The sequence below is a fragment of the Podarcis vaucheri genome (genome assembly GCF_965113315.1).
Source record: "Podarcis vaucheri genome assembly, chromosome: 5".
Lineage (NCBI taxonomy): Eukaryota > Metazoa > Chordata > Lepidosauria > Squamata > Lacertidae > Podarcis > Podarcis vaucheri.
Window position 1 is genome coordinate 30,179,828 of NC_138763.1, and position 23,051 is coordinate 30,202,878.

Sequence of the window (23,051 nt, forward strand, 5' to 3'; positions counted from 1 at the left end):
CATAGAAGGAAATGGAACTAGTTTCTTTGCCTTAAACAACATTTTGCTCAGTGGAAAAATAGCCAAGGAACACATCTTTCTAGATGATTTAAGATGGAGTATGCTGATACGCTTCTTCCAATAGCAACAATTAAAACAATCCTCTCTTGAAATCAGACTGCAGGAATGATTTTTCAATTAATTTCCACTGTTTTGAGCAATAGTGGCTGCCAAAGAGTCAGCATATTTCATTCAGAAGAACCATCCTGCTGGTTCTCTTCTCAGATCTGCTGACTACTCAAGAATTAAGAATACTCCTGTGCTATAACCTACACACTGGGGAACATCTTCTGCAAAGAGCTGTGACTGGTGCTTTCCTCCAAATCACTGCCTCCTTCATCAGGCTATTCTTTTTCACAAGTCAATTCCTTTCCACTATTTTTTTATGGCTCCATCCTTTAATCTTCATTTATTCATTGATGGAATAAAGCAGCCAAAGTTTGCTCAGAAAAGAAGTATAGAAAATATTTGTATTAAATAAAATAAAATAAAGCTTTAATCACAGACTTTTATAACATGCTAGCTACTTGGCCCAGGTACTAACTTAGTGGACTTGACTCTTTTTGTGCCTTCAGAAAAAGCACCTTTCAAACAAAGAGCTTCCTAACATGGGTGCGGAATAGCTGATAATTTCTCAAAATTCAGGATGGTCCTTCAGTCCATTCTCAGCAGAAACCTGTGGCCAAATCATGTAGGCTTTTTCTCATGGTGGAATTATTTGCATACCTTGTATTTTCTTTAAAATTAATGGTATTATTATTATTAATATTATTATTAAATTTGTCATCTTCTTTCTTTGGCGATCACTCGTAGCTGAATAAGATTGTCTTCCATAAACACGGTTTTAACAATGAGTCTGTAAGTGACTGTGGAGGCCAATTCTGGACCTACACGTCCTTCCAGAGTGGGGACATTGGTTGATCATGGTGAGGATTTGCCAAGCGTGCTTTCCTCTTACCATGTTTCTACCTTGCATTCTGAGTTCCAGTGTCTTCAAAGTCCATAACACCGTTGATAAAAGCTGTTCTCCAACTGGAGTGCTCGCAGGCAGGTATTTCCCAGTTGGCAGTGTTTATACTACATTTTTAAAGATTTGCCTTGATACAGTCTTTAAACCTCTTTTGTTTGTTGACCACCAGCATTACACTTTCCACTTTTAAGTTCACAATAGAGTAGTTGTTTTGGAAGACGATCATCAGGCATTCGCACAACATGACCAGTCCAACGAAGCTGATGTTGAAGAATCATTGCTTCAACACTGGTGATCTTTGCTTCATCCAGTACACTGGTATTAGTTTGCCTGTCTTCCCAAACGCCATCTCCAACTTCTCGAAAGATTCCATCAACGGTGTCTCAGAAATATCTTACACATCACTTAAATTTGTATACCGCCCTTCATCTGTAAATCTCAGGGTGGTTCACAACATAAAAATACAAGATCAGAACACATTTTTGTTGTTTAGTCATTTAGTTGTGTCCGACTCTTCGTGACCCCCTGGACCAGAGCACGCCAGGAACTCCTGTCTTCCACTGCCTCCCGCAATTTGGTCAAACTCATGCTGGTAGCTTCAATCCATCCATCTCGTCCTCTGTTGTCCCCTTGTCCTTGTGCCCTCCATCTTTCCCAACATCAGGGTCTTTTCCAGGGAGTCTTCTCTTCTCATGAGGTGGCCAAAGTATTGGAGCCTCAGCTTCAGGATGTGTCCTTCCAGTAAACACTCAGGGCTGATTTCCTTCAGAATGGATAGGTTTGATCTTCTTGCAGTCCATGGGACTCTCAAGAGTCTCCTCCAGCACCATAATTCAAAAGCATCAATTCTTCGGCGATCAGCCTTCTTTATGGTCCAGCTGTCACTTCCATACATCACTACTGGGAAAACCATAGCTTTAACTATACAGACCTTTGTCGGCAAGGTATGTCTCTGCTTTTTAAGATCAGAACACATAATACCTGATTAAAAAAAAGAGCAGCAGCAGCAACAAAATACAAAGCAATAAAAACTCCCTCCTCTACCCACTCCCACAAACACCTTTAAGAGTATCAGATGTCAATCCTACAAAGGCCTGGTGGAAGAGGAACATTTTCACTCAGTACCCAAAGGTGAATAATGAAGGCGCCTGGCGAACATCCCTGGGGAGAGCATTCCACAAATGGGGAGCCACTGTAGGAAAGGCCCGTTCTCATGTTGCCACCCTCCTGACCTCCTGTGGAAGAGGCACACGAAGAAGGGCTTCAGAGGATGATCTCAGAGTCTTGGTAGGTTCATATGGAGAGAAACAATACTTGAAATATTGTGGTCCTGAGCGGTTTAAGGCAAGTGAGATAAAGTGTATTTAGCCCATATATCAACTTGGGGAGAAAGTGGCTGAGATATGGTCCATATTGTTATGTGAATGAAGCATTGGGATCAGAAACAATGCTGGGCATTAGGCAGGAAGCCAGATCTGGATCCTGCGGCTGTAGTTGCCTGTCCTAGTGCATTAGCCTGTAGAAAGGTTGGTGAACCACTGACCCTCCAGGTATTGTGGGACTCCAATCCCATCACCTTCAGCCCTCATAGGTAATGGTTGGGAATGTGGGAGGAATGGTCCAACAGCATCGGGGGGAGACAACATGTTCCCGACACCAAACTTGTCAGAATATGACATGGCCACATGGAGAGAAATACCCTGAAAATCTTGCCCATGGTTGCTGCACTCTCACAAGCTCTAATAAGTGTACAGGCTGACAGCAGGGAGAAATTTCTCCTAGCCAAACAAAAGGATGACAATTTAGAAGCTGATATTTAATAGGAAAGAAAGCAAAAAAGCATGAGTGAGAACCGCTAATGAGCAGTCTTGGGAGATTGCAGAGATGCCTCTTTGACCCGGTGTTTTCAAAAATGGTTAGACATTCGACAATGTTTTATTTTGTTATGATGTGGCATGAATAAGAAATAACGAGCAAAGGCTTTGAAAAGTTTTGCCGGTTGGCTCGTGTCTTTTGAACACAGGAAACATGTTTCTAGCTTGTCTTTTCTCACTTTTCTGATCAAAACATTATTACAGAAGTGAATATGGACAGGGGGGAATTGAAAATGTAGTTGCTTTTAGCTGAAGACACCACTTTGACACCACATTGTCTGCACAACTCAAACCTGTCAAGTCACCTGCAAAAGTCCTCCCTTATCTCGCTCTGTTTTCCTCCCAAGGAAGAAAGTGAAAATTGACCTCTGGAAACACCTTGTTTGACAGTCCCAGAACATATGAATCCTCTACAGAATAATTTCATACACCAAGGCAGTTAAACACATCCTGTTGAAATCTGTAGGGAAACGGAATGAACACTGTGTCTACTATGTTATTTCTTCAGAAAGAAATTGGCTTATTTTTGGAGAGCAGAAAAGGTTGTCAATGGGACATTTTTCTTGTTCCATCTTGGCTTACAGATCCTAATCATATGTCTGCTCCTGCATGCTACATGTCATTTGTAGAAGCTCTGCATGGGCGCTGTAAATCTGGGTTCAAAACTGCATCTTGGTATGTAAAACTGAATCAGCAGAAAATAACACGGATGCAACATTCCCAGAGACACCTTGGTTAGTCTTGTGGAAACTTGAAGAGTAACAAGTGTTGTGCGGCATAAGAGCTAATAGTTGTCAGGACTCTTTCAGATTGGTGGAGTTAGAACTTCTGGCCAGTCCAATTGTGCCTCAGACTACCTCAAGCCCTATGCAGGTCAATTCCCAACAACAGTGATGCACGAAAATCCAAAATAAATAAGGCATGGAATGAAGCAGGGATGAAGATCCTGTGGACCTTCAGATGCTGCTGGACTGCAACTCCCATCATCTCTGACAGTTGGCCATGCTGCCAGGGTTTATGGGAGTCTGACCGCATCTGGAGGGTCACAGCTTTCCCCTCCCTTGATATTATTATGTCTGCTGGACATTTTGGGAAAGTTAACTGGCTCTCTGCTTTACAAGTAGAAATTACCACCAGGCCATTTTGGCACTATAAGCAAAAAGGTTTGATGTGGAATGAGAACAATAAGGAGAAAACTCATTGCATAAAATCAAAGGTCGTAGCTTAGTGGCAGAACATTTACTTTGCATGCAGAAGGTCCCTGAGGAAAGACCCCTGTCTAAAACTCTGGACAACTGCTTCCAGTCAGTGTAGACAATAATGAGGTAGATGAATTCCCTGCTCCTCCACATGCAGCTGCTAGGTGACCTTGGGCTAGTCGCACTTCTTCGAAGTCTCTCAGCCTCACTCACCTCACAGAGTGTTTGTTGTGGCGGAGGAAGGGAAAGGAGAATGTTAGCCGCTTTGAGACTCCTTTGGGTAGTGATAAAGCGGGATATCATAACCAAACTCTTCTTCTTCTTCTTCTTTATTAAAATTATAGAACAGTTCCTATGTTCCTAAGTATATTATCTGATCAACAAGTCCTCTTAACTGTTTACACAGCAGGAGAAGAAGAAGAAGAAGAAGAGTAGTTTGTATTTGATATCCCGCTTTATCACTCTCCTTCAGGAGTCTCAAAGCGGCTAACATTCTCCTTTCCCTTCCTCCCCCACAACAAACACTCTGTGAGGTGAGTGAGGCTGAGAGACCTCAGAGAAGTGTGACTGGCTCAAGGTCACCCAGCAGCTGCATGTGGAGGAGCGGAGACGCGAACCCGGTTCACCAGATTGCAAGACTACCGCTCTTAAGCACTACACCACTCTGGCTCTCTGGAACAAAGCTAGCTTTCAAACAGATTCCAACAATAACATATTCCAACAGCGCACCTTCATGTATGTGCAGAAATCAAGAACCTCAGCTCCCAACCAGAATCTTACCTGCTTACTCCTTCAGAAAATATTTAGTGTTGAAGAGTCCACAAAACTACCTTTCTAGCTTCTAATTTGTCCCTAACTATTTTTGGGGTTGGCGATGGGATCACACTCTTTTCTTGTAGTGGTTAAATTGCCTATTTCTTTTCACTCTTTGTTCCAATCCAGTGATTCAGGTATGCTCAGCAGTATGCATTTATTCTAATGGAGGATCAGATCTGCAGTACAGCTATACATATGTCAGTGTGCATGTATGTATATCTTTTTGTGTGTTTGTGCACACTCACTCACTGTATACAGAAAGAGCTGGATTCTAATGCTGAACAAGCAGTGTGAACTTATTTTAAACCAGGGTGCCTGCTTAAAAAGTAAGGTCCTTTCCAACAGAACGTATGTGTCATGATCTATCACGAAACGTGTGATTCACATTGCACATTAGGGGCCGCTTTTTAAACCCACCTTTCCTGCACCAATAACTTCAATTTTCTCTAAAACAAAAAAGAGATTAAAGTAATATTCCTTTTGCAAACCCAGTAATTCCCAAGACATGCTTCATGAAATACAACCTCACCAGTTCAAAAGTAATACATTTTGAAAGTCATTAGCCCCTCTGTTTCTGAGTTAACCTGCGTGAAAAATGGCTGGGTCAAATATTTGGCTGGGATTTTCCCTCCAATCTCCTCCTGAACTGTTGGAGAATTTAAGTCTTCTCCAGGAGAAGCTTGGGGAAATGACCACTCCAGTTCTTCCATTTCTGTATGTTGGGCACAGCTATAGATCCAATTCTAATATTGCTTAATATAGTTTTTATGTTGTTGTAGGAAGCAGTGCCTTGGCCCATTTGGCTCTTTCCAGCCATAGGCTCTTTTCCCACTGCTTCCTTCATCCATATACAGTGGTACCTCGGGTTAAGAACTTAATTCGTTCTGGAGGTCTGTTCTTCACCTGAAACTGTTCTAAACTGAAGCACCACTTTAGTTGATGGGGCTTCCAATCACCGTGTGATTTCTGCTCTCATCCTGAAGCAAAGTTCTTAACCCAAGGTACTGGGTTCTGGGTTAGCGGAGTCTGTAACCTGAAGCGTCTGTAACCTGAGGTACCACTGTACTCTGAACTAACCAGAGGATCACTCAGCATTAACTGAGCCAAAATTTCTCAGAAGAGAGTTTTCGGAGCATTCAGTGAAATGCCAGCCACAATCTCACCATCCGCATATAGCATGGGGAATTGGGGGACAGCCATTTTAGATGAAACCTACTTTCTGTGAAATTAGGAAATGTTCTCAGGATGGCTGTGTGAGCAGTCCAGTTTCGGATTTACGTATAAGCTAAACAAGCTATAGCTTAGGGCCCCACTCTCTTGTTGTTCTGGTTGTTTAGTCGTTTAGTCGTGTCCGACTCTTCATGACCCCATGGACCAGAGCACGCCAGGCACTCCTGTCTTCCACCTTCTGACTCTCTTGGGCCCCCCCAAAAAAATTTAAATGAAAAAAACCCCTGGATATACATTTCCAAAATATAAGATAAAAAACAAATAAAATAAAACCTACATACAGCAACAGTGTTTTGTGTTGTATAGGTCCAGAAATTACCATATAGCATATATTCAACACAAAAAAGCGGCAATTTGTTGTTGACAAAGGACAGCTGGACATATAAAGGGCTCCGTTACCTTCAGTAGCTGAGGGCCTCATCAAACCTAAATCTGGCCCTGGTGGCAGACTGAAGTTGGTTGGGCAGTGTCTCATTTGCCCGAATAGACCAGCTTGCACTGAATAGATGCAAGAAAGTTTCTGAAGATTTGGCAATAGCAACCTTAGCAACTTCAGGTTAATTCATAAAAGCAACAGAAGAGCTTACATAAGAGAGCTGTAATACATTTGGGGTTTGTTGGTCTGGTTCCCCCCCCCTTGAAAACCTGTATTGTTCTGGGGAATTCTATTTTTGGTTGCAATATTTTGAGTTCAAGTCTGCAACTTCCATTTCCATCTCTGATTGCTGCTGTCTTCAGCTAACCAGTTTTAATCAGAACTTCCCAAATATTTTTAAAGCTGTGAACAAGGTAATCAAAAACAGACTTTTTCTGTTGTAAACAGTGTGTCTAGCAAGGATACATAGAGAGAAAGGGGAGGGGAATCAAATTTGACTCAAGCAAAGCAGCAGAAAGGCATTATGGGCCCAGGCACAATGGAGCCACAGGCAGTGGGGCCAGGACATGATATAGCTGAAATAAACACTAGGCAACCAACTGGGATTTAAACAGGCCACAAGTTTATTGATCCTTAACCCTCAAAATCAATCAGCAGTCGGGTTGGTCGATTCGGGGTACACACCCAATGCCTACGCCATAACCTTCTGACATCTGTAATCAATAAACTGAGCCTGATGGGAGTAGCTGTTATTTATGAATTGCATTCTACATGTGTGTAAAGGTGATTTACAAATAAAAACAACTAAAATGGTGGGGGTTTTTAAACAGTACAGAAGGTAACTAAAAATAGATTTTAAAACAATACAAAATGAACACCTAAGGCAGAGATCTTTTCATCCAGCTGGTAAATACAAAAATGACTTCAACTGAGTCCGGAAACTAGAGACAGTGGGTGTCTGTCGCATCTCAAGGGGAATGCTGTTTCACAACATTGGGGCGGCCACTGATTTCCCATCCCTGACATAATCCGTTGAGGATTTTTTGTCTTGGAATTTTAACCAAAAGTATTACACACAAACCCCCGCCAAATTGACTGCATGTGATGTTTACTATCTACCATACGCCCACACACAAACACAAATGCATACACAACATGTAAGCCTAGACAGCCTTCATGTCACAAGTCTTGGGATTTTCATCTCTATGTATTTGGTTGGGTACATCTGTAAACAATGAGCAGATGCAATGCTGGGAATGCTGTGGCTCTGAGGCATTTTTCAGATCTAAAGGAGGAGATAAAAGAATGAGCCCCCAATTGGTGGAATTTCCTGCAGTCTGGTCATCCTCAATGTGGGCTAATCTTTAAAGGCTTAAATGCACAACGTTGTCCATTCCAGCACTGTAGCCTCCCCTTTCCCCCTCTAATCTTGGTGCAATTTTCAAGTAATTATTTCCTTTTAAAAGGATAGTAAGAACTGATACTGAATTCATATAAATGCATGGGTGCAATTGTTTTAAATTTTTGGACACAAAATTTAAGAAGCAGAAGGAGGGAGGAAGAGATAACGATCTGAGCGTAGGGTTCTTGTTGATGTATTTTGAACTGTTCCCTGCACTTAACCAGCCAGCCCTACTAATTGGCAGTGTGAGGTGGATGCCTTAAGTGGTGGATGTTGGAGGGCAGCAGCACCTGTCTCTCCAGCCCTTCTCATCCTCCTGAGCCAACATTGCATGCCAAAATTACCTGGCCAGCCTTGGTTACTGTTAGAATTCCTAACAGTTGTTGCAGTTACACTAATGACTGCAACACAGATCATGAATTGGGGGGTGGATGTTAGAATTCCTGCTCTGTGATTGCAGTCATGGGATTGTTGTCTATCACATGACGGTATATGTTTTGACTCCACAGGATGTTTGTGTTACTGTGTTACGTGAAGTAGGACTATTGTTCTTTTCTCTTTGCTGTCTGATGCTAGAGAGAGAGGGGGCCATGTTGCAGTGCTCCGTGTGTATTTATATGTAAATAAAGTAGATTAGCCAAAATGCTGAGTTGATGGGGTTCTGTTATGCAAAGCTGCGAAGACTCTGCGGATCCCTAGGCGTGCCAATGCCTGCTGGCATCGGTCGCTGTGATGTTCGGGCAGAAGAAAGCTTTTGAAGCTCCCGAACGATCGACCAGGAGGGAGGTAACATGCCAGTCAAGCATGTGTCTCTGCCAGGGTCCTACTTGAGTGTAGGCTGAGCTCCTGACAGTTACTACCCACCTTGATTTGAGGGTGGAGTATCAACTGATGTTCCACTTCATACAGGATATAGATTATTTGTCAGAAATGTGAGTGTGCAGGGGAATATTTGCCACTGTCATATGCAGAAGAAAGTTTTGACAATGGGCAGTATCCAACACTAGTCACTCAGAGCAGACAGACTGAAATTAATGGGCATAACTAGCTAAGGTCCATTCATTTCAGTGGGTGTGATCCAGCTATGGCAGCCCATTGGCACAACAGCATTCGAGGGAACCCTGCTCCTATTGTAAGGCAACAGCCAAATCTAATGGGTGCCTTTGGATTGGTGAAAGTGTTGTGCAATGTTACTGTCTCATTTACTGATTTTTATTCCTATGCTACTTCCAGTTGCCACCAATTGCCCAGGGCAAAGAGCTTGCACAACATTGCCGGTTATCATTCTTCTTATGTGGAATATATCCTGAGAGACCAACTGTGGCATAGTGGTTAGAATGTTGGACTACAACTTGCGAGACCTGGGTTCAGGTCCCCACTCAGGCATGAAGCTCACTGGGTGGGCTTTGGCGAGTTGCTGCCCCTCAGCCAAACGTACCTCACAGGTACAGATAGGTAGCCGTGTTGGTCTGCCATAGTCAAAATAAAAAAATTCCTTCCAGTAGCACCTTAAAGACCAACTAAGTTAGTTCTTGGTATGAGCTTTCGTGTGCATGCACACTTCTTCAGATACCGAAGGAAGTGTGCATGCACACGGAAGCTCATACCAAGAACTAACTTAGTTGGTCTTTAAGGTGCTACTGGAAGGAATTTTTTTATTTTGACTACCTCCCAGGGTTGTTGTGAGGATAAAATGGAGAGAAGGAGAACCATGTACACCACCTTGAGTTCCTTGGAGGAAAGATGTTTTATTATTATTATTATTATTATTATTATTATTATTATTATTATTAATTCATACCCTGCCCTCCCCGGCCAGAACCGGGCTCAGGGCGGCTAACACCAATAAAATTACAATAAAACATAATAGGAAAGGGGGGGAAAGACAGCTAATTAAAATACGGGTTGAAATACAATTTAAAATGCAGCCTCATTTTAGTAGTAGCCCATAAATCAAAACCATAAGGGGAGGGAAACATAAGGGTCAGACTAAGTCCAAACCAAAGGCCAGGCGGAACAGCTCTGTCTTGCAGGCCCTGTGGAAAGATGCCAAGTCCCGCAGGGCCCTGGTCTCTTGTGACAGAGTGTTCCACCAAGTCGGGGCCAGTATCGAAAAGGCCCTGGCCCTAGTTGAGACCAATCTACCCACCTTGTGGCTCGGGACCTCCAAAGTGTTGTTATTTGTGGACCTTAAGGTCCTCCGCGGGGCATGCCAGGAGAGGCGGTCCTGTAGGTATGAGGGTCCTGGGCCGCATAGGGCTTTAAAGGTCAAAACCAGCACCTTAAACCTGACCCTGTACTCCACCGGGAGCCAGTGCAGCTGGTAAAGCACTGGATGAATGTGATCCCACGGCAAAGACCCCGTAAGGAGCCTCGCCGTGGCATTCTGCACCCACTGGAGTTTATGAGTCAGCTTCAAGGGCAGCCCCGCGTAGAGCGAGTTACAATAATCAAGCCTGGAGGTGACCGTTGCATGGACAAACTAAGTTGGGTACAACCCTTTTTGGGAGCAGGGGGAAAATCTGTTTTATGCCTTAGCGGAACAATGGGTTCTCTGAACCTACAAAGCATAATAAATTTTAAATGCTCAGATTTCTTTCTTTTTAAAATTTTTTTTGCTTCACGGGCAACAAAGCATTAGAATTATAGATTAGGATTGGGCCCTCTTATAAATTGTCTCACGTCCTTGGTAATGATATCCAGACCCGTCTATAAAACAGATCAAACCAAATCCAGCAGCACAATTTTTTTCATCTTCTATTTTGCCGCCATGCATTAGACCCGTAATGCAGAGCCCTTAAGCTAAAATAAAAACACACCCGCACACCCCAAAAATGTTTCAGTTAATAATTAGATTCCTGCCTTTGAATGGCTAATATATACTGATACTTTAGTGACATGTCCTTATGAGAACTCTTCATGTTTTGACACAATTTAATTCACATAGGTAGTTCCAACATCCTATATGCCGTCCGACCCTTCTAAAGTTCACCAGGTTCTAAAATTCCTTACTTTAGCCTGTCAAAAATTTTATATTAGTCATTTATACTAATTTCCTCCTGCCTGTTAGGACGTTAGAAGCTCCTATTGATTAAATAATTCAGGTAATAATGAGGTGTGACCCATCCTGAATTTCTGAAAGCAATTAGAAATTTCCATTACTTGCCAGAAGGGAACTTTAATTGTATTCATTGGAGTAATGAAGATGTACATATAGCTCACCAGGCCTGGGCTGCCATGATCTGCTGCAGTCGACTGACACCTAGTGGCTCTTTGTCACAGCAAAAGGTGTTTAATAGAAGCAAACAAACACACACCAAAGAAAACCCCCATGTTCTTGGAGAGGGAGGTGGGTGGAATTGAAAAGTGAAATGTTAGTCTTTAAAATGTGTTATGTTGCTACAAATTTTGCAGAAAGCCAATATTTCTGCTAGAATTTAAGCAGCGGCATGTATTTGTGCACTTCACATGGCGAGGGGTGGGGAATAAAGTAAATCTTGATCTCATATTATATCTCTGGGTGGTGGCAAGTAGGGATTTCTGAGGCTCAAATGTTTAATGATAGCAGCAGCACAACTCGCGCCCCCCCCCATTAAACTGCTGAAATGATGAGTTTGGGATATGCAGAAATGGATTTTTTGTGGGGGCTCTGGTTCCCTTCTGGGACTCAGAAGAATTTCCTGGCCTCAGAACTATTTCATTCTAAGTGTTAAGAAACAACAACACCTGCCCACCATTGCTCAATATTTATCCTTTAAATGTTTTAATCAAGATACGTTAGTGACTTTCATCAGATTCAAAAGCTAGGACAGGTGCTAAGATTTTCTGGAATTAAAAATAATAATATACTGCAGTGAAATAGTTTGATCTGGAGGCAGCTCCTCTTACTTAAGTTGTTTATTTCTCCTAAAACCTCATGATGGCTAATGAGAACATCCAGCCTCTCTCTCTCTCTCTCTCTCTCTCTCTCTCTCTCTCTCTCTCTCTCTGCAAGAATTTGTGCTAAAAGTTTCTGCCTATGCTCTACATGTTATCTTGAGAGTTTTACTGCTATTTGGAAAGCCAAATTACCAGGGACTGAAGGAACCTGAAGGAAAATCCTGACTATATTCCAGACTCAAACCTGATGATTGATCACTTTCTAAGGAAATAGTGTCAGCATCTATCAGAATGTCTCTGCCAGTTCAACTGTTCATTAGAGTATATTGTGAGTGAGGACCAAACCAGACTTTCTTCTTTTCAGAGCAAATGCAGTAGTAGAGCGCCCCCTGCCCCTCTGCCCCAGTTCTGGCTGGAGCTATGACACTGGGGGAAAGAAAATTAGTACTTTCCTCCATGCCATGATTTTTCATTATCAAAACACTGCCTTGCACCCAACTCTAATTGATATTTGCAAAACATACAGGTAGCCCAGCATTTGCAGGTAACATTCATGTTCTGTGATTCAAACTGCACTAGTGTGAACTGGCCCTTAAGAAAATTTCAAGAATTCTCCTCTGACCCACATCTGAATACTTGGCAGGATCCTTTCTCTTGTTCTTGGCTCAAGTCCTTGGATCCTGTTCTAGCTGAGACAGCAGTACGACAAAACCATGCTGTGCCAGTGGAAATAGTTAGGATGCTGCAGAAAATGCTTAGAGCCTCTGTTAAAAAAAATACACATTTTCAAGTTGCCTTGCAGTGAAACGTGAGATGGTAGGAGATCAGTTGCAACCCATATGCATGCTTTTTAAAGAGACATGTTTTTGGGGTCTCTCTCTGTGTGTGAAGGGACGTGAGTGGTGCTGTGGGTTAAACCACAGAGCCTAGAACTTGCTGATCAGAAGGTCGCCGGTTCGAATCCCTGCAACGGGGTGAGCTACCGTTGCTCAGTCCCAGCTCCTGCCAACCTAGTAGTTCGAAAGCACCTCAAAGTGCAAGTAAATAAATAGGTACCGCTCCGGCGGGAAGGTAAACGGTGTTTCTGTGCGCTGCTCTGGTTTGCCAGAAGTGGCTTAGTCAGATGACCCGGAAGCTGTACGCCGGCTCCCTTGGCCAATAAAGCGACATGAGTGCCGCAATCCCAGAGTCGGCCACGACTGGACCTAATAGTCAGGGGTCCCTTTACCTTTTACCTCTCTGTGTGAAAGTTCACATTGACAACAGACTCTTAAGAATGAACTCCGATGGTTTCTATTTTCCACCTGTAATTCCTTCATCTGTTCTATGACAATTTTTAGCAGACTTTGACTGCAGTCTTATACCCACATACATGAGAGCAAGTCTCATTGAACTCAGAGTTACTTCAGAGTACAGTAATGAGCAAGTGGTGCTGTGGTCTAAACCACTGAGCCTCTTGGGCTTGCTGATTAGAAGGTCGGCAATTCAAATCCGCACGATGGGATGAGCTCCTGTTGCTCTGTCCCAGGTTCTGCCAAACTAGCAGTTTGAAAGCACATCAGTGCAAGTAGATAAATAGGTACTGCTGTGGCAGGAAGGTAAAAGGTGTTTCCGTGCACTCTGGTTTCCGTCACAGTGTGCCATTGCATCAGAAGCGGTTCAGTCATGCTGGCCATATAACCCGGAAAGCTGTCTGTGGACAAACGCCGGTTCTCTTGGCCTGAAGCCAGATGAGTGCCTCACCCCATAGTCACCTTTGACTGGACTTAGCTGTCCAGGGGTCCTTTACTTTACTTTGCTATTAGATACCATAAAGGCATATTCTTGGTCCTTTAATATATATTATTTTTGAAAATCCCTCTTTTGTATCAGTTTGTAAGGCTTCTTCCTACTTCGTTTTGTATGTTTTATTTTTGAGAATTTCCTCCGCCATCCTTATTAAAATACAACCCATTCAATATAAGCTATCTGTAACTTGTCTTCCTTTCTAAATCTTGATAATGTTCCAATAATTTTGCTGTTTATTTGGAGACATAAAACCATAATTGAAATACTAGTAATGCAGTTTTTATTCCTTTTCCTATACAGTTGATCATAAGAGATAAATCATGTTCCTTCTTTCAGTACTTCAAATACTCTAAGGAACACAGATTCTGGAGTACCATTCATGGATGCTATTCCAGCTGCCATACATGGATTATTATTTTTTTGCGGCCCCAGAGTGCTCTTCATGCAGTGGCATAGCTGGGTGTGTGTATGTGTCCCAGAACCTTTGCCTCATTTAGCGAAGACCCTCCTTTTAGTTTTGTTTTACACAAATTAAGGCCTGCCATTCATAGATCTTGGAGGCCTGAATGCTCTTTATAAGCTGCTGCTGCTTCTTTGGCGATTACTCGTAGCTGAGTAAGATTGTTTTCCATAAACATGGTTTAACAATGAATCCGTAAGTGACTGTGGAGGCCAATTCTGGATCCACACGTACTTCCACAGTGGGGACATTGGTTTCCAGGTGGGAGTTGAACACGGTGTGAATTTGCCAAGCGTGCCTTCCTCTTAGCACGTTTCTCCCTTGTGTCCTGAGTTCAAGCGTCTTCAAAGCCCATGACACCTTTAGTAAAGGCTGTTCTCCAGCTGGGGGGCTCACAGGCAAGTGTTTCCCAGTTGTTGGTGTTTATACTATATTTTTAAAAATTTGCCTTGACACAGTCTTTAAACCTCTTTTGTTGACCACCAGCATTACGCTTTCCATTTTTAAGTTTGGAATAGAGTAGTTGCTTTGGAAGACGATCATCAGGCATCCGCACAACATGACCAGTCCAACGAAGTTGATGTTGAAGAATCATTGCTTCAACACTGGTGATTTTTGTTTCTTCCAGTACACTGGTATTAGTTCGCCTGTCTTCCCAAGTGATGTGTAAAATTTTCTGGAGGCACCACTGATGGAATCTTTCGAGGAGTTGGAGATGGCATTGATAAGTGGTCCATGTTTCACAAACATACAGTAATGTTGGTAGTACAATAGCTTTGTAAACAAGCATTTTGGTTTCCCTGTGAATGTCCCGGTCCTCAAACACTCTGCATTTCAGTCGGGAGAAAGCCGCACTTGCATTGCTCAGGCGATGCTGGATTTTGGCATCAATGTCAGCCCTTGCATATAAAGAGCACTCAGATCTTGGAGGCCTGAGTGCTCTTTATATGCAAACCTCTACTATCAAGGGGCTTGCAAACCACTTTGCAAAAATGGTAGTGGAAATGACATGGGAAAATGATAGGTTCATTTTGACTGCTAAAAGAATGTGTTTAATTACTGGCAGACAGTCTGAATTATGCTACTGACTACTAGAAATCCTTAACAGCAGGAAGCTCTCTCTCTCTCTCTCCTTAATTTTCTAATTGAATTAAATCTACCTTTAAATCTCAAATGTATTAATTCTGCATGGGTTGAAATATTTCTCATTCATAATTTAACCAAATCAATCAGTATGTCATGCAGATAAATCACTCCCAAATAAACAAATCATTCACAACCATTCCCTTAATAAGGACAAGCAACTCACCAATAAATCCTATTACTTTACATCTTCTTGGCCCAAACGTTTAAAAAAAAAGATACTGGAAACCAAAATCAAGGAATCTGACAGAACCAGAAAGCCTCCCATTTTTATTTCTTTAATGGGTTGCTGTATTTTGCCTGCCAGTCTGATTTAAATATAAAGTACTTCTACTTATCTGAGTTGCTTTTACTTCCTTTGATAAAATCTCATATATTACTGCCTTTCATTACTTGCAGTTGATTTATTACAAATCCATGTCTTTTCTCAACCTCAGACAAATCAGCAGACAGAGCAAAACCAGGACACAGTCCTGTGACGTAAAAGGTCTGCATTATTGATTAAAGAGGAGAGGAAAATATCTCAGCATCATAAAATATTGGACAAATCACCTTGGCTTACATGTAACTTCAGAAAAAACAATGTTATATAGTATTATTATTATTATTATTATTATTATTATTATTATTATTATTATTATTATTTCTTCAACAGGTGGACAAGGCTTATGGTAAAATAGGTATGGCTAATGTCTACAAATGTAGCACTATGCCTAATTAGGTCCTAAAAGCTGCCATAATATTATATTATTCATTTTCACAAGCAGTGATTCCACCAATTATCCATTTGTTCACGGATTCTTTCAGAGTACCAGTCCATCAATATCTGTGCAACTAGGTAAAAAAACAAAACCCTGTTGTTGGATCAGACCAAAGGCATATCTAGTTCAGCATCCTGTATCCCACAGGGACCAATCAGATGCCTAAGGAAAAATCCACAAGCAGGCCATAATGACCATTTCACTTTGCTGCTGTTGTTCCACAGTGACTAGTATAGTCTCAAGTGATCATATACTACCTGGGGGCAGCATGAAGTAATCACAACAGGTGATGATGATCACTCCATACTTACAGTCTAAGATCAGAGGCAGACTTGGGATGGAGCCTCTGGGTGGGGGAACACTTCTTACTCAGTTATGCATTTCTCACTCAGTCCACACAGTGGCAGAGTAAAATAGGAAATAACTCTCTGGTTAAAGTATGCTTCCATGTCTAGGGATCCAGTTCACATTTAAAGGCAAATCTACTTAATTCCACTTTCTGAAACAATAGAAGAATCAAAACATGGCTATGCTTTGAAATTCTCACTTCTCTGAATTTTTCAATGCAGTTCTCCAGCCAAGTAATCTGTACAAATAATGTATATGCTAAAGTATGCATAAAAATGCATATACTAGTAAAGATAACATGAATATGTGCAATACATTAGGCAACATTGCCTACAAAAGTGGGTATACACCCAGGTCCCACTATCTGAACACTCATTATACAGTATTCCATTTATCCGAACATTAGTAATTTGTACCCGTATCTCGCTATAGAAACGTATGATTCAGATATCTGAACAACAGGACCTGCAATAACAGCTTTCTTTAATACAGTGGTACCTTGGTTCTCAAACTGAATCCATTCCAGGAGTCCTTTTGACTCCCAAAACCATTCAAAAACCAAGGCACAGCTTCCGATTGGCTGCAGGAACTTCCTGCACTCATGCATAAGCCATGTTGGACATTCGGCTTCTGAAAAAAATTTGCAAACCGAAAGTACTTACTTCTGGGTTTGCGGTGTTTGGGAGCTGATTAGTTTGACAACTAAGCCATTCGAGAACCAAGATACAGTGGTGCCTCGCAAGACGAAAAGAATCCGTTCTGTGATTCTCTTCGTCTAGCGGTTTTTTCGTCTTGCGAAGCAAGCCCATTGACGGATTAGTGCTATTAGCGGCTTTTAGGGGCTTTTAGCGGCTTATCGGCTTATCAGATCAGCTGATAAGCGGCTTAGCGGCTTAGAAAAAAGGGGGGAAAGGAAAAAAACACACGCAGGAACTCGCAAGACATTTTCGTCTTGCGAAGCAAGCCCATAGGAGATTTGTTTTGTGAAGCACCTCCAAAACGGAAAACTCTTTCGTCTAGCGAGTTTTCCGTCTTGCGAGGCATTCGTCTTGCGGGGCACCACTGTACCACTGTATTGTATTTTACTTTTGCAATAGAAGGGGGCATAGTACCCATTGCTGCAACCAGATAAAACAAGGGAACAGGAGGAACATTGCACTTTCCTACTGTGTATCTATACTGGCACAAACCTCCCCCCAGTTACACTCCTTCAAGATCTTCTTCCTCCTCTGATCTGTACTACCAACCTATTCTTGGCAGTGGCCCTGTCCCTTTGCCACTGAATTTTGAACCAGTTGCCCACTTGCATGGCGCTGAATCTGGTGGCCTGGGCCAGTTCACATTTTTTGCTGGGGATGGGATAATGACCCTGTAGGATTCCCTTGTGGAGTGGGTGCTCCTCAAAGAAGTGGGTCTTCTGCTCATCATCCCAGAGGACACGGGGCAGCAGAAACTTCTTGTGTACCAAGCTCCAAGTACTCTGGCCCACTACCAAGAGGCCAAAAAGCAGTGCAGCTAGCCACTAGGTTGTCAACAAGTACTTTGTGAGCAAGATGTTCCCTGCTCACTTGAGAAGTTACTTGCTCTTGCGGTACTTCAGATATCTGAAGATGCCTACCATATCATATCTCAGTCTTCTCTCTGCCAGGCTAACCCAATTCCCTCAACTGTTGCTCATAAGGCTTGGTTTCCAGACCCTTTAGCACCTTGGTCGTCCTCCTTAGCACACGTTCCAGCATTTCAGTAGCCTCCTTAAATTGTCGTGCCCAGAACTGGACACAATACCCCAGGTCAAGTCTGACCAAGGCAAAAATAGAACAGTACTATTACTCCCCTTGATCTAAATGATATACTTCTGTTGATGCAGCCTAGAATAGCATTAACCATTTTTGCAGCTGCATCGCAGTGTTGGCTCATGTTAAGTTTGTGGTCTACTAAGACCCCTAGATCCTTTTCTCGTGTACTACTGGCTCAGGTCTAAAGACTTTAGAGGTTTAAGTAGCTTGAGTCCCACATGTTTTGTTGGTTACATCACACTCCACTTTTCATTGTTTCAGACATGTTTTGTCCCTCATGTTGAAAAAATGTGGCATTTCATAAGAAGTGGGACACAATGAATAAGACAGATTCATGGACGTTAAGGCTTTCAGTGGCCACTAGCCACAACTGTTATGTCCAACCCCACAGTATGTCTCTGAATACCAGTTTTTGGGAATCACAGGTGGGGAGAGTGTTGTTCCACTCTTATTTTCCTTGCTGGCTTCCCATAGGCATCTGGTTAATCACTAGAGACCACTAGAAAGGTGGGCCCTGTCCGAATCCAGCATGGCTGTTATTGTGTTCTTATGAATAGCTATCCAAGAATATACTTTAATTGTCCCGTTGAGTGCCTTGGTAAGATATCTATTGTACTGATAGACTCAAAACATATTTTAGGGTTTTGAGTCTATGGACTTGTTTTCAAAATTTCCCCTGCTATTATGATGGCTGAAATCTTTGGAAATTATCCTAATTTTCTCCTGCATGCTCCATGCAATCAAATTTGTTTCAAGTGGCAGAACACTAACGAAGCCAAGTTTCTATGTTCTTCATCAAAATAGCAAAATTATGCCCTATTCTTCTGCAAAGTATGATATCCCATTTTCTTGTTTCCATTTCTGGAACAAGTTCTAAAAGAATTGTAGCACAACTGGATCCATACGATGGTGCTCTATCCCTTTCAATAGTTACTTTATCACTTTCATCTTTCAGCAACCAAAGTGACAGAATTTCATTACAGACATTGATAATTAAGTGATCATGTTGTATCCACAGGAGCTGGTGAAAATTAGGACACAGTAACTTCTCCAAAACAGGAAGTAGTGCTAATAAAAGCAGGAACCATGTTGCATCTAGGGATGGTGCGAGACTTTGCTCAAGATGCGAACTTCCCTAAATAATAATAATTAAATACATATTGCTAGCACTGAGGCTGGGGCAAAAAAATATTAATTCCACATATACACTCATGGAGTCTGAACTGGAGGTTGATTCCTGGGTCTGCACAGGCAGGGTTAAGAATGAGTAACTTCATTAACACACGGATTTCCTATCACATAGCAACACTTTTGAACTGAGATTGGCTAAGTGGTGCAGATATAAAGCCCTTGTGAAAATTCATTAAGTTGTGAATTTTTTCTAACATGCACTTTTTTTGTATACAATGCTGCCTAATGCAGACATTTCTGTATTAGTTGCCACTCTATAAGCTTGGGCCAGTTAAAGTCCAGAAGATTAAAAGTCTTTTTAGTAGATGAAATCAGAGAAAAATAAAAATTTCCACTTGGTGGCAGTGGTGAAATTAACAAGAAAGAGGGGTTGGCTTGTCACACTGCAAGCTACGCAATCCATGTGGTCACAGGAGGCATCATCAGCAAACCCTGTTTGTTTTAAAACATGATTTTAAGCACACACACACACCCCAAATCACACAATGTAGCAAATATTTTGTCACGGTCCAGTGTACGGGTGGTCAAAATCCCAGCTGAGGACATGGGCAAGACGGCGGGGTGGGAGCAGCAACGGGAGTCTGGAAGCCAGGAGTCTGGAAGACAAGGGTCCGAGGGTCAGGAACTAGGAGCCAAGGGGCAAGGAGTCAAGAAGCCAAACGCAGCAAGGCAGGAAGTGTGTTGCTGTGGCAAAGAGCCAAAGGGAAATGCTGACCTTATATCCCTTCCTGGCTCTTGCCACCAGGTGCTGTGAGTTACCAGTCGGCCTCACCTGTGCGGCTGCACCTTGTCTCTTCAGAACAAACTTAGGAAAGCCCCAGTCCTGCGAAGCCCTACGGTCATAGGGCCTGGCTCCTGCACGCACTCCTGACATATTTGCTATTTGGATAAGCTTTTTTTATTGTGTATATTATATTTATTTTTCTATATTTATAGACTGCTTTTCAGCTGTAATGGCTCCCAAAGAATTCAGGCATGACACATTACTGGGTTGCAAGACGCGCAAATAGGTGTCATTGGACATTTGTGTGGAACACTCATTCATGTCTGAGTTTTATGTGTGGAGGGGAGAGTGAACTACATCTGAACCAGGGCAAATGGTAAGTTTTGTTTGATGGTCACAAAGTTCTTCAGTCTGAGGACCCCTACAGGAGCTTTAAGAGAAGCCATGAATGGAAAGTCCATGAAGGAAGCATAGCTTTCTAATCAGTAATCATACAGTCCAAAGTTGGAGTTAACTTTTTATTAGCACAAACACAATCTCCGCAGACTTGGTTGAGTGTCAAGCCTAATGAGCACAGCAGCTCATTCCCGGTGGCTCTTACTCGATGAAATCAGCTGCCAAGACTGATGGTCCTCACCTTCCCACAGCTGTCTATGTCTCCTTTTCACCAGGGCTTTCCCCAAGCAATCAGTGACTATGCCTGTGTGCCACCAATCTCTCCTCTGCCCTTTTCATGCCTCTTCTGGTTCTGGGAGACGGGGGAAGGGAGTTTGTTGCAGCAGGAGAGGGAGACACTCATGACTCTTCACCAGCCTGACTCATCTCTGCCTCTTGACCTCCCTCCTCCTACTCACCAGCTTCAGCTTCTGATTCTTGCCTTCTCTCTGCCACAGACTCTCTCAGCTCACTAAGCCCTGTCACCCTTTCAGTTTCTGACACCTCTTCCCAGTCTTCTGGCTGTGCCCACTCATCGTTATCCCACCACCAATTCCCAGGCTCTGAGCCTTTGTCCCTTGGGGGTTTGCCAGCTGGTTCCTCCTACGATTCCTCTGTGTCCACCCAGTTCGTGACACATAGTATGTCGGTTTCCACCTTCCATAAAAGGGTTTGCCTTCTCCCTGGAAAAGCCTCAGTGGCAGAGCAACTGCTTTATATCTAAAAGGGCCCACCTTCAATCCACAGCATCTTTAGGTAAGGCTGAGGGAGACCCCTGTCTGATACCCTAAAGAGCCACTACCAGTCAATAGAGATAATACTGAACTAGATAGACTTATAATCTTAATCAGTATAGGGCAGCTTTTTGTCTTCCTGTAAGTGTATGAGGAATGGCCAGGGTTTCCATACACATTTTCCTTCCATTCCCATTTTCACCCTTTTCCCTGTCCTGGAAAAGGATGCCTTCTCACCCTCTTTCCCTCCTTCCTCTTTCGATTTTATGTTGTTGTTCTGGTTGTTTAGTTGTTTAGTCATGTCCGACTCTTCGTGACCCCATGGACCAGAGGACGCCCGGCACTCCTATCTACCACTGCCTCCTGCAGATTGGTCAAACTCATGCTGGTAGCTTCGAGAACACTGTCCAACCATTTCGCCCTCTGTTGTCCCCTTCTCCTTGTGCCCTCCATCTTTCCCAACATCAGGGTCTTTCCCAGGGAGTCTTCTCTTCTCATGAGGTGGCCAAACTATTGGAGCCTCAGCTTCAGGATCTGTCCTTCCAGTGAGCACTCAGGGCTGATTTCCTTCAGAATGGATAGGTTTGATCTTCTTGCAGTCCATGGGACCCTCAAGAGTCTCCTCCAGCACCATAATTCAAAAGCATCAATTCTTCGGCGATCAGCCTTCTTTATGGTCCAGCTCTCACTTCCATACATCACTACTGGGACAACCATAGCTTTAACTATACAGACCATTTCATACCCTCCAATATTTCTCCAATGAAAATAGGGACGTCCCATTCCATAATGATAATTTTACTATTTATACCATACACATCTTAAGTTGTTGCCCAAGCCACTCTGGGCAGCTTAACAATATATACAAAAACATAATAAAACATTAAACGTAAATAAAACTTCCCTATGCAGGATTGCCTTCAGATAGCTCAGGGGTTGGATAACTCCTACATTTCTCCAATGAAAACAGGGACGTCCTAAGCGGGTGGCACTGTGGTTTAAACCACAGAGCCTAGGACTTGCCGATCAGAAGGTCGGCGTTTCGAATCCCCGCGACGGGGTGAGCTCCTGTTGTTCGGTCCCTGCTCCTGCCAACCTAGCAGTTTGAAAGCACGAAGTGCAAGTAGATAAATAGGTACCGCTCTGGCGGGAAGGTAAACGGCGTTTCCGTGCGCTGCTCTGGTTTGCCAGAAGTGGCTTAATCATGCTGACCACATGACCCGGAAGCTGTACGCCGGCTCCCTCGGCCAATAAAGCGAGATGAGTGCCGCAACCCCAGAGTCGGTCACGACTGGACCTAATGGTCAGGGGTCCCTTTACCTTTACCTTTAAGGAAAAGCAGGACATTCCAGGATTAAATCTGAAACTGGTTTCTCTAAATCTGTGACATCTCTGGAAAACAGGGACACTTGAAGGGTTTGTCATCTTCATCTGCAAGTCTGAGACCCTATTAGAGTTTATGTTCAAATATTCTGGATCTAGTTATTAATAATATATTTTGCCATAGTGAAGCTGCGTAGCATGTAGTACTTCCCTATCTACATCAAGAAACTTTAGAAATAATTTGCTATTCAGTCACATAAATGCATTACTAGTCTCCTTTATTACCTTGGAAATGTGTGTTGAAATGGACTGAGAACATCGATAACTTAAAGTGGGCGGCTGATTAGTGGGGAGAGTCAAAATGTTCCTTCTTTAATTTGCAGCTTATTCTATCAGCTGGAAAAAAAAGTTAGACTGAAACTTTAAAACTGAACAGGTGGCTTTTTTAAAAGAAGGGATCGATTTATCATTCCATTTTCATGATTTATTACCCTCCCTTGGAGTCATAATTTAGTGCAGCTTACTAATTATTGTACATACCTCAAATGGCAAATGGTCCCAAA